Source organism: Danio aesculapii, chromosome 23 (genome assembly GCF_903798145.1).
Source record: "Danio aesculapii chromosome 23, fDanAes4.1, whole genome shotgun sequence".
Taxonomy (NCBI): domain Eukaryota; kingdom Metazoa; phylum Chordata; class Actinopteri; order Cypriniformes; family Danionidae; genus Danio; species Danio aesculapii.
Genome location: NC_079457.1, coordinates 3759307 through 3773326, shown reverse-complemented (window position 1 = coordinate 3773326; position 14020 = coordinate 3759307).

The window sequence follows — 14020 nt, the reverse complement described above, 5'->3', positions numbered from 1 at the left end:
AATGTGTTGTAAATAAATCATGTGTTGAAGACTGAAATCAAAAATCAATGAAAGCTAAACTAAAGTTGAATGACTTACATGAGCGTGACTGAAAACTACATTTGATCGATGCTTTACATCTGTTCTTCGGTACTTGCTGACTGTTTGTAAATTCAATACTGCATTTCGCAAAACTATGTACACTAGATTTCTGATTATTAATGGTCTCTGCATAGCCGAGGACTTCCTATATTAAAAGTGTTAAAATCGCAATTACCTGTCATTTGGGCGTCAACCTCTGACGAATGTGGGGAACTAGGCTAATGCGCGCAGCTCCGTCACTGACAGAGAGAGCGAGTGCAAGTGTCACCTAGAGCGCGCAGAGAGAGGCGTCAGTCATATCTCCGCAGTTTGCCACCGATGGCTGATTTCGCTTCTCCGTGGTGTTTTGACACAAAAATAAGCGTCCAAATTTAGGGAGGCCAAGCTTGTTGACATGGGGACTGGTGGAAGAGTGCTCTTTAATGGAATTTGATACCGCACGTTAAATGGAAAGGAAAAAACCTCAGCATTTCGCGACGCAGGTGTCTGTGGTCCTTTTAAGGTTATAAAAAATCACTGTTTACATGGTAGTCTAGTCTCTAAATCAGAGTAAATCAGAGCATTGGTGTCCATGTACGTACTCATTAAGAGTGCCAGCTGATGTCAGAGATGGTGCATTCATCTTACTTTGAGCCCTCAAATGTTTCATTAAGTTTGACTTGTTTGCCCCCTTACACGCAACTTTTGTAAATCATCTGCTTCACGTTGTTGTCAGAATCCTTGCTTGTAAAATACGCTTTAGAACACTTAGTTTAAGCAAATTTGATGAACATGCGTGTTGGTCATGTGTGTTGATCTGAAGAGAGTCGCTCTCGCTCACTGAATGTGCTGTACTGCATGTGCTGCGTGCGTCCGTTCCCTATAAGCAACAAGAACAAACGCCTGACATCGCCTGTCCGTATTCCCCAAAGTTGTTTAGAAATAAATGTTTAGAGATGGTGTGACAACACGTACCTATGTATGCCTTTGATGCACCCCTTATGTCCTTGTCGGAGCACCAGTGGCACCAGCACAATCTCACTGCAATTCGTAACTTTTTGATTTAGTGGCTAATTCGTATGAATTCGTACGATCTAATTCGAACGATTTATATACGATTTGCTCATCCCCCAATGACGGTTGGATTTAGGGGTGGGGTTAGGTGCCACGCCTCCTTTTTAAAAATCGTACAATTTCGTACGAATGAACTCGTACGAATTCGTACGAATTAGCCACTAAACTGACAAAACGTAAAATACTTACGTTTTCTCGTGAGATCAGGCTGGTGGCACCGAAATTCATATGCTGATTTGATCCGGTACATACCAGTTACAAAGGTAGGGTTTCGGTACCCAACCCTAAGTATGAAATGGGGATGGTTAGAAGGCCATGATGGACAGAGGCCAGTGGGGAAATTTGGCCAGGTTGTCGGGGTTAAACCTTTTTTGAAGCACGTTCGCCTCACAGCAAGAAGTTCGCTGGTTCGAGTCCCGGCTCGTTCAGTTGGCGTTTCTGTGTGGAGTTTGCATGTTCTGCCCGTGTTGGCGTGAATTTCCTCCGGGTGCTCCGGTTTTCTTCACAGTCAAACACATGCGCTATAGGGGAATTGATGAGCTAAATTGGCCGTTGTGTATGAGTGTGTGTGAGAGTGTATGAGTATTTCCCAGTACTGGGTTGTGGCTGGATCATATGTAAAACATATGATGGAATAGTTGGCGGTTCATTCCGCTGGGGCGACCCCTGATTAATAAAGGGACTAAGCTGAAGGAAAATGAATGAATGAATTTTTTTTCCATTATATGAAATGCCTCTGAGAAAAATGAAATAAAGCGAACCGCAGATGATGGATGTGTGTTCAGATAATCTCAAACACTTTAGTCTCCAAACATAAAATCAATACATCCTTGGTGCACACAACTATAAATGCTTGTGTTGTTGTTTTGGCGTATTTGCTTATTTTTGGCATCTCAACCTACTAATAAGCCTGCATTTACTAACTGCGGTTTGGCTGAAATCCCGAGCATATTTTACATTTTGTGGCATATTGAGCTGAGCAGGTTGTATATGTGCTTGATGATGAAGTCAACAAGTCTGTCACATCCTAAACAAACAGATGCCGGATTTAAAATAAATCGTTTTGTTCCCTCATTCCCAGTAAATGCTTGTTGCTCGACTTGCTGTACAGCAAATTACATACAGTCTTTTAATGTTTGACATACAGTTGAAGTCAGAATTATTAGTGCCCCCCCCCCCCTCTCTTTTTTTCTTTTTAAAATATTTCCTAAGGTCAATATTATTAGCCCCTTTAAGCTATTTTTTTCTATAGTCTATAGAACAAACCATCGTTATACAATAACTCGCCTAATTACCCTAACCTGCCTAGTTAACCTAATTAACCTAGTTAAGCCTTTAAATGTCACTTTTAGCTGTATAGAAGTGTCTTGAAGAATATCTAGTCTAATATTATTTACTGTCATCATGACAGATCAAATTAATCAGTTATTAAATGAGTTATTTAAACTATTATGATTAGAAATGTGTTGAAGAAATCTGATCTCCGTTAAACAGAAATTGGGGGAAAAAATAAACAAGGGGGCTAATAATTCTGACTTCAACTGTATTTAAGATTTTGAAACCTCTGAGAAATAGTTGCTAAATTAATAGCAACCTGTACATATACTCTTCTATTGTAAATCTGTGTCCATAGTTAATGCAACCTGTATATAATGTTCATAGTACAGCCATCTCTAAATATCACCATAGTTTTTCTATAATGGCACTCCATAACTTATACAGTACCTGTATCCTGCACTTGCTTATATTGCACTCCTGGTCAGACCTAAACTGCATTTTGTTGCCTTGTACATGTGTAATGATAATAAAGTTGAATCTTATCTAAATGCATTATAAATGTATGGAAGCCTGTTCCCGCCACTGAATAAAAAAAAACAATTAAGTCAGAATTCTGAGTTATAAAGTCGCAATTCTGAGTTACAAATGAGTTTCCTGTTATGCCAACTGGCCATAAATGAAGTTTTAAAGATGCATGCACATTAGCTCATTATCACAACATAAAGCCTATATATCCTATATTTCCTAAAAAGGAAATATATAGTTGAACTAGGCTGTCTATTTATTCGTATGGATTTGTTCTTTTTTAATTATTACCATTTGGACTTTTTAACTCAGAATTCAGACTTTATAACTTAGAATTCTGACTTAACTCAGAATTTCGACTTTTTAACTCAGAATTGCAACTTTATAACTCAGAATTCTGACTTTATAACTCAGAATTCAGACTTAATAACTCAGAATTCAGACTTAATAACTCAGAATTGTGACTTCATAACTCAGAATTGTGACTTCATAACTCAGAATTGCGACTCTATAACTCAGAATGCAGACTTTGTAACTCAGAATTCTGACTTCGTAACTCAGAATTCTGACTTCGTAACTCAGAATTCAGACTTTGTAACTCAGAATTCAGACTTTATAACTCAGAATTCAGACTTTGTAACTCAGAATTCAGACTTTGCAACTCAGAATTCAGACTTTGTAACTCAGAATTCAGACTTTGTAACTCAGAATTCTGACTTTGTAACTCAGAATTGTGACTTCGTAACTCAGAATTCTGACTTCGTAACTCAGAATTCAGACTTTATAACTCAGAATTCTGACTTCATAACTCAGAATTCTGACTTCATAACTGAGAATTCAGACTTTATAACTCAGAAATGCGACTATATAACTCAGAATTGTGACTTTATAACTCAGAATTACGACTTTATAACTCAGAATTCAGACTTTATAACTCAGAATTCTGACTTCGTAACTCAGAATTCAGACTTCATAACTCAGAATTCGGACTTTATAACTCAGAAATGCGACTATATAACTCAGAATTGTGACTTTATAACTCAGAATTGTGACTTTATAACTCAGAATTACGACTTTATAACTCAGAATTCAGACTTTATAACTCAGAATTCTGACTTCGTAACTCAGAATTCAGACTTCATAACTCAGAATTCTGACTTTATAACTGAGAATTCAGACTTTATAACTCAGAAATGCGACTATATAACTTAGAATTGTGACTTTATAACTCAGAATTACGACTTTATAACTCAGAATTCGGACTTTATAACTCAGAAATGCGACTATATAACTCAGAATTGCGACATTATTATTATTATTATTATATTTTTTCCAATAAATTTTTTTTTTTTTCATTCAGTAGCGGGATCGGGCTTCCATATTAATGTTACAAATGCATTGTTGAAACAATTTACCAAAGACTGAAGTACACTGTAAAAAATTATCCATTAAATTTAAAAAAAATTAAAGGTAAGTCATTGCAAACAATTTAAATGGGCTGAATATATATATATAATAACAATAATACTTTTATTTATTTATAATAAATAGTTTTTGTGCACATATATATATATATATATATATAAAAAATTTTTTTTTTTTTTTTTTTTTGAGGGGGGACGTGCCCCAGTAGAGCTTTATGTCTAGCAACGCCCCTGCCATCATCGTGCCTTACAGTACATGAAATTAAAACTAACATTGATTTTGTTAGCTCACATTGCTAGCTTTGTGGTAAACAAATCATTTGTTCATGTTATTAAGATAAAAAAATTTTGCCCTTGTAATCCAAAAAAATGAAATCTGAAAATGCACTTTCTGTTAGGGCTGTTCGATTTGGTCTAAAATCAAAATCTCGATTGATTGAACATTTTAACTCGATTACAATTAATGAACGATTATTTTATTATTATTTATATTGTTTTTGCCCTCATAGTTCATTTACAAGTTTTGTAGACTAAATCTGCTTTTTGAATGAAGTGGCCATTACTTGAATTTAAAATAATTGACGGAAACACAGACTATCTACTATCTATGATTATTTACTGAACAGCAACGCTGAACAACTAAAATTATAACACACATTGCCTAAAACACGGCTCTCTGTGCCACCCACCACTACCAAACCGCCCAATAACAAAGCTTGCGCTACGTGTCATTGTGAGTTACGTTTTATTTGAGAGATGTGCGAGCAAATGAAGGCTGCTCTGGACCGTACACATGCGCTTTGCAGAAGTATAATATCAGAATAATAACCGCCTATCAACAAACGTCTATTATATTCAACACGCACATTAAAGAGCCCATATTATGGGTTTTTGAAAATGCCCTTCCATGTAGTGTGTAACACAGCTCTAAGTGAAGTCAAATATCCAGCTAAGGCTTAAATCTGTAAGTGTACAGTGTTTAAAACTATTGATTCATCTATAAAAGAGTCGACTCATAGTGCTTCAAACGAGTCGTCTTGATAACGAGTCATTAGGTGTTTCGCGATGACGCAGCTACGAAACAAGTAGTTGGGCGCGCAAACCCGGGAGATTTGAAACCTGCGGCCCCGCCCACTAACAGAAAAAAAAAGTCTCACACACACACACAGACACAGAGACACACACAGACACCGGTCGAATGAAGTCACGCTGTGCAGTTTGTCAATATTATGGACAGTCTAATCAAAGATGAAACATCAGCTATATAGCCCAGCCTTGAGCAGTTCTGAGTGCTTCTGAAAACTATATGCTTTCAAAGAAGACTTCATCAGTTTGTTAAAGGAAGGATCAGTATAGACTGTCAGAACATGGATCAGTGCATCATGGATCAGTTTCTACCCCCATTTCACCAGTGTAAGTACGTACGATTAAAATTGTTGCCTCGTTTACTCTAGCTTGCAAATTATGTATTTAGTTGTGTTTTGTTACTTGTAACTGCATGTACTGTATCAGGTTAACTCTTTATATTCTCATATTGTGTGTAAAGCCACGTTGAAAACGCGACGCGTGCCGCTTTGATTACGGATCGTCAGCTGTTTACACACATGCAACGGTCAAGTTTCAAAATATTTCAGCTCAATATTATTGTCTCCTCGTGTGTGTAACGCACGGGTATTCGCGGATATAACTGAGCGCCGCTCCTCTATGGACGCGTCGGCCCTGTGTGTGTGTGTGTCTGTGTCTCCTCGTGTGTGTAACGCACAGGTATTCGCGGATATAACTGAGCGCCGCGCCCTCTCTATTCAGCCGCTCCTGTATGGACGCGCCGGCCCTCTGTTTGTGTGTGTGTGTGTGTGTGTGTGTGTGTGTCTCTCCTCGTGTGTGTAACGCACGGGTATTCGCGGATATAACTGAGCGCCGCGCCCTCTCTATTCAGCCGGTCCTCTATGGACGCGCAGGCCCTGTGTGTGTGTGTGTGTGTGTGTGTGTGTGTGTGCGTGTGTGTGTGTGTGTGTGTGTGCGTGTGTGTGTGTGTGAAAAGAGCAAGAAGACTGTGACCTCCTCGCCAGTTCTTGGACTTTTTGCTCAATAAAATAGTTAGTCGTCAGTATTTTCTAGTCCATCGTCTGTGTTTACATTCACCCACTGGCAGCCAAAATCCACTATGAAGCATGTATGCACTGTGACTACTTTTATATTGTAGATTAGCAGCTGGGCATTTCACTCTGCCTCGTGCTGAAGCCTTGTCCGTGTCGACCAATCGCAGCAGGCTGTCATCGGTCCAATCAGCGCAGATTAGCTTCGCGCTGAGGAGGGGTTTGAGAACAAATGAATCGCTGAACGATTCATATGGGAGTCGCTGGGATAATTAGGTAAAAATAAATGCAGATTATAAGACCATCAAAGTGTTTTTTGACCTTGCATGCATATTAGACTGTTGTTGGAGACCCTTACAACCTAAATATGACCCTATTTCATGTATAATATGGGCTCTTTAAATAATTTTATTAAACTCTCCCACTGATCTACATTACTGGTCAAAAGTTTGGGGTCAGTTTATTTATTTTTTTATTATTATTCCTTTTATTTAAAAATCGAAATAAAATTATTCTGTTCATCAAGGCGGCATTTATTAAATATTAAAAAATTGTTAAATACTTATTTATTAAATATTTATTTATTACTTACTGTATGCAGTTTCAAATGAAATTATTACTCCTTGTTGCTTTTATTACTATTACCATTAATAATAATAATTAATATTAGAGAGGACACAGCCCTCACTATTCTTCCACTATTTTTAGGTCGCCTCAGGACGCGCCGGCCCTGAGAATACGTAATCATTCTCTTTTCACGAGGCCAATCGAAAACCGAACGTGTAATTCACGGTAATATTTGACCTTTAAAATGTAAAACTTCAAACGATTGCCTAAACAAAATTACTCCACTATAGGCTAGACTACATTACAATCAAACTACCAAGTTAATGCTGAAAACAAGTTAAACCAGTGTAATATATTATTATACCCCTCTCGTAATACTCATGTGTCGTTTTATTACTGATGTCCTTGACCAGCAAATCAGAATAGTCCGCTAGCCAGCAGTTTTGGTTTGGTTTTCAGAGCAGCTGCTAACTCCAGTAATAAACAGCGCTCATCAGTGCAACGTGCGGGATTGGACAGTTCCATTTTTGTGCGGAGGGGGACTTTAAATTTGATTGACAAACTTACAATAGCTAAAGTGTTCTGCTAATCATCAACATTAAATTATATTCATATTACTCCTTACACCTGTTACATGTTTTCAATGCATTTTTCCTTTGCTGCTATCTCCGTGGTCTCTGGAAGGGGGAGGCTAAGCCTTCCACAGCCTTACACACACTCCGCCTATATATGGCTAGGACAAGTCCGAACTTTGCATACTTGGTATTGAGAAACTGCCCTAATCTGAGAATTGAACTGAAAACAAACAGGAAGTGCATTTTCAGATTTCAATTAAAGATTACAGGCGCAAACTACTGTTTTTTTTTCTCTTGTTGACATGCACAGATGAATAGTTCACCACAAAACTAGCAATGTGAGCTAACAAAATAAGTACGGTTAGTTATGATGGTATGCGTACTTTAAGTGTATAATGTATTTGTTTGTAACGTGCTCCACATTATATGGTCTTGTATTAGTCCTGTGGCCTCATTCTTGCTGTTTTTCTGTGCTTTCTGCAGTGTTTATCAGCGCTGTCAGTGTCTGGGTTCAGGTGAGGGCGTGTGTTTATCGGAGCTCCGCAGCCGCGTCTCTGTCAGCGCGCGCCTCGCCTGTCCGGCCCGCTTTAGTTGTGGGTGTTTAAAATTAGATTTAACATCTATCATTTCTGTTGGCTGAATGGCTCGGTGTCAGGGTTTGGCAGAGGCCATCCGTCACCGACCGCGTGTCTGCCCCGTCTCTCCAGACCATCCGTCAAAGCGGCGGGAGAGAGGAAATATCAGCGCGGGTCGAATGCAAACACGCGCCCGGAGCAACAGCGCTGAAATACACACGTTCATCTAGTGCGCATGCACACGAAACATGATATGCAAACAAATAGGGTTGTAGCAATATATTATGCACGGATTCCTTGAACAATTGGTCCTAGGTAGGGCCAGACGGAATCTGCGGACATTTTTTGCTCTTTCTGGGCAGAATTTTGTTAAAAATCTGCGGATTTATGCGGAATGATTTTGGAGTATCATAACTAAAACCTTAATATATGAAATAAAAAGTAATATCTTTTAAACCTGTTTTTAATGTTTACAATGCAAATACAATTAGATCCACTTTATTTGATAAACAAAGCAAGTCTCTCATATCTCTATACTAGAAGACAGAAAATATTACTGTACAAACTATTGTAAATAAATCATAAAAATATTTTCATATTAGTCAGTAATATTACTGAAATTATTTGAAAAACTGAATGAATATAAATTTACACACATTTACTCAAGTAAACAAACAGAATCAATGATGGGCTAAAAATCTGCAGAATGCACAGATTCTGTGTGAGCCTAGTCGCCTCTTTCAAACTAAAGTGGAAATGCAAAATGCTCAATTTAGTACAGTGAAGTTAAATTTTTTTGCCTTATCTATATCTGTCTTTCTCTCTATCTCAGGGTATCCGCAGGGTCTTAAAGTCTTAATGTCTTAAATCTCAAAAACTAAAATTTAGGCCTCAAAAGTTATGAAATATTGTGCTGTAGGTCTTGTGCACTGTTGACTGAAAACTGTTGACTGAAAACATCCACTGAATTAAACTGCTGTAGAAATGCATCATATAAATATTTTTTTTCAAAAGTTTTTTTTGCATAAATCTGTAAATCAACCTCTTTAATTGTCAAATTCATAAATGACGTGACTGATTTGGTGAAAAAAAACTTACTAAATTATGTATTTTCAAAATAAAATGTAATTATGGACTGGATTTTTAAACTTTTATCAAAGTCTTGGACATGTGAATGATTAGTAACAATTTTGCCCTTGATGCATTGTTAGTTTTTGTGCAGCATAAGATTTTTCTCCATAATTTAGGCCTTATGCTGTTTTGCCCTATTGATTTCCATTATAACCAAATTTTTTAAAAACTATGATGCCATATAATCAGGCATTGTTGCTGGTTTTCCCTGTTGGGAAGAGGGACAATTTGTAAACCATTTAGATAGACCTGTGCAAAAAAGCCTAGTTTTTGGTTCTAATTTTAAATTTTACTTACCTAAACATCCGTTTAAAACTTCTCCATGTATGTACTATTGAGGATACTGACCTGACCTATATATATATATATTTTTTTTTTAATCATTATTATTATTATTATTATTATGTATTCAATTATATATATATTTTTTGAAAGGGCAAGTGAAAATCTTTTTGTTTAGCCCTGTACAAGACAAAATTCATTCATAAGGGCCACAACCATATCACCTTGCACCCCAAGACCGGTTACTCACTAAAGCTAAGCAGGCCGCCTGCTGTGATCGCTGTAAAGCCCCAATACACCTACCTACCTACCTCCCTCCCTCCCTCCCTCTAAGAACGGTATACATATCGAGTTAAGGAAATAAGTGGAATAATACATTTCATTGTAATTACATATAATCTAAACATTCACTTACACACAGTAAAAAATCTTGCTGCCTTAACTGTTTTAGTTGAATCAAATGAACTTTTCTCTTCATCTCAACTTACATCAGTCAAACTGACTAAATAATATTAAGTTAAACTTTGTATACCTGTTAAACCTGATTAACTGAAAGTAACAACATTTGTTAGGACTTTGTCATATTGTTTATAGTGTAATAACATTTGTTAGTTTATTTTTGCTGATATATTAAACCAATATATTAAGTCTAATGGTTAAAATCATATCTTTAAACAGACATAGTTATACATTTAAAACATACATTTAAAGATTTTTGGTAGTAAATATTGAATAATCAGCTGTTTAATATACATTAATATACGTTGCAATTTAAATACTTATAATAAAAAATAAGCATCGTTTTATATCATTTCATGTAGTTAAAGATTTAGATCAGTTTATTATAATTAAATGTATTACTTTTATGTCTTGTATGTTATATATTTTTGTGTATAGTGTTTTTATATTTTTTTTTTATTACTGAAATTACACAATTTGAAAACATGTTAATAGCATTAACTTAATGACAATTAATGCAAAATAAAAAAATAAAACATTTTTAATAGACTGAGAAATAATGATCCATAAAATAGCACTGTGAAATATGACCCAAATGGTTTTCATAAGATTGATAAAACTGCTGCACAGTTAATGGCATAGAAAAGCGGTATGTGCATAAACACTCTCCTGTAGAGCATGTTGAGCACCCACTGCCTTCTCTGAATGATATTAGTCTGCAAGTGAACCACCAATAAATACAGAGCAAAGCACTCTGGGGCGATGTGATGCTCAGGAAGCTGCAGGTGATGTGTTTATTTCACACTCCGCCTCTGTGCGTTTGTCTTTCAGACAGATGAAGCCAGTCTCTGACCTCCTGACTGGACAGATAGAAAGATTTCAGCATGTCACTGCTCTCTGTAGAGCCTGATCTGTCATTCTGAAACCCTCCAGACCAACATCACAGTCAGAATCAACACTGCCCAAACACATCTAATTAGGTCAGTTTGATAGAAAACATTGAGCTTCAGTTGAAAGATGTGCCCGGGACCTGAATTAGACCCAATCCCAATTATATTTTTCTACCCCTTCCCCTTCCCCTTGGCCCTTAAAACCAAGTGTGAAGGGGAAGGGCTTCAAAATCTATCCCTAAGAATTGGGACAGCACTACAGCACCTGCACACATCATCATATGTCATCGCGGTCTCATGCTTCATATGAGATCAGACGATGGCGACTGCTGTTATTCCAGGTGCTTTATTTTTTTATATTTATCTTCAGGAAATCACTGAAGGCATATATTATGTTATTATAAGGATCTAATGTGGCAATAAGATCGTAACTATACTGTGGATTTACACAGTGGCCATATTCATCTATATAAACACACCAAAAACAGCATTAACATTATATCAGACACTGTAAAAGCTCATTCTCAGCCACCAGACATTACTGACAGGGGATTCGAGTGTTATCGAGTGTCAGAATGTTGTGGGACTGCTGTACAGGAGTTATGATCATGGATTATAGATCGCGAACTTAAGCAGTTTTTATTTTAGCGTTTTTTTTTTTTTTAAACATGACGGTAAAACATGAACGTGGTTATGAATATATTAAAACATGTGCTTGTTTGTTGTAAAAATTCGTAATGATGACAAAAAAAAAACTAATTTGAGGATCTCCTGACTTCCGAGTGTAATTATCCTGCCGTTGTATATGGTGTATTCTGGGAAATTTTCTTACCCCTTGGTTTCGAGTGTGGTCCTGAAAAATCTTCGTTCGAAGGGCTATCTACCCCTTCCCCTTAGCCCTTCGCCTTCAAGTTGAAGAGAATTGGGACACCCCTACCCCTTCACGGGAACTCGCAAAACGAGGGGTAAGGGGTAGAATTGGAATTGGGCCTTAATGTAGGCTAGATTAAAATTTACCTGTATTTTTGGCCTAAAGTTTAAAGTTTGAAGAACTTGTACAAAAGGTACATATTTGTACCCAATCCACAGTGAGTCCACAGGGGTACCAAAAAAGTGCTTATTAGTTCCCAAATGTACCTAAAAAGTACCTTTGAGGTACCATTATAGACCCTTCAGGTACAAATATCTACCTTTTGAAAAAGTACTGCCCCAGTGACAGTTCCTTTACACTCTCAGAAATAAAGGTATGCAAGCTGGAGCCAGCCAGAATAGCCTTTCAAGCAAACCACTCAGATAACCTCAGCTAGCAAAGCCCAAGTAACTGTATGGTACACTCTCAGAAATAAAGGTACGCGAGCTGTCACTGGGGTGGTACCTTTTCAAAAGATATTTGTACTTAAAGGGTCTATATTGGTACCTCAAAAGCATATATTTGTACCTACAAATTTTGAGGAACACTTTAGTACTTTTTAGGTACTCATATGTACCCTTCAGGTATTAATATGGACCTTTTAGGTACAAATTTGTATCTTTTGAAAAGGTACCACCCCAGTGACAGCTTGCGTACCTTTATTTCTGAGCGTGTACCATACAGTTACTTGGGCTTTGCTAGCTGAGTGGTTTGCTTGAAACTCTATTCTGGCTGGCTGCAGTTGCAAAGGTATTGTGGATGGTTGCTTTGTTGTTGCTATGCAGGCCAATCTCTAGGGTAGAGCTGAAGATCTTGCCGGGACTCGACAGGTTCGGGCTAAATTTCAATCGTTTGGACAGGCCAGGGCTTGGGCTTGCGCTCATGCTCTGGCTTGCGCTGTAAATGAACAGTCATGTGATGCATTTTAATTAGCGTGAGAAAGTAATCAAATCGTTTGTTACATCATCAAAACCCATCCCTGTAATGGTGAAGCAAATAATGACGGAGAAGTCATCATTTGAAGTTATCAAAGAGTGAATTCTGCTGAGTGGGAAAATGTACAGCAAGCTGACGAGGAAAATGACAGGGTCACTCGCTACAATGAAACCGCTGTCATGGAAAATGGCTGGTGGAAGATGAACAAACAATCCAGAAAATTAGCCAGATCAGTACTATGCATCCCGGCCAATAGCAGCAGCAGTGAAAGGGTGTTCAGTTCTGCTGGATGCATCATCAGTGAGCCCACACTAAAGCAATCTACAGTGGATTCAAAAAATGTTCCTCCACAAAAATGCGTTTACAAGACCTAATTTTGGTGAGTAAAGGATTTTCGAATTCTAACTAAATATTAATTAAACCATAAATGCATAATGTATACAGAGTATATTGGCTCATGTTGGCATTATTCTTTTAATATTCAGCTTCACCGTCGCCTCAAGGCCGTATTGTGAAGATAAGTGGCGAAACAAATCCTGCAGAGCCTTTATCTTTCGTTTTTGCCCAATACCCGTCATAATTTCTAATTTATTTTAATTTAATTTGTTAAAGACTTATTTTTATTGGTGTAAGTGTATGTACCTAGGCCTATTATGAGTGCTGAGATGTTACGAAAGTTACAGAGGACTTATTTTTTTCCTTTGGTCCAACTTCTAAGTGGCCTATACGTTTGTTATGAATAAATTGTTAATGCATATAAAGCCTCATTCTTGAAAAAAGGCAAAGGAGCTGTGTGCATGTGCACATTTGAATAATACAGGTATCTGGCTGTAAACGGGTTCAGGTTTGTAAAATTCTGTCAATCAAAATGTACTTGTCGGGCTCGGGCCCTGTCGGGCCTAACTTTTATGACCTGATTACAGCTCTACTCTAGGGTGCTCTGAGCAGTTGCTATGCCATAAAGTGATTGCAAACCAGTTGCTAGGGTGTTATGAGTTGTTACTAGGATGTTGTTGGTGGATAAATGGGGCAATGTTATGTGAATAAAAGCCAGTTGCTAGGGTATTCTTGGTGGTTTCTAGAGTGTTATGGATGGTTATGTAGCTATATTAGTCCATTGCTAGGGTGTTCTGGGTGGTTGCTAGAAAGTTACTAGTGTGTTGTGGATGGTTGCAGTCGCATAACAACCACATAGCAAGTTGCTAAGCAGTTGCAATAAAGTTATAAAGTGACTGCAG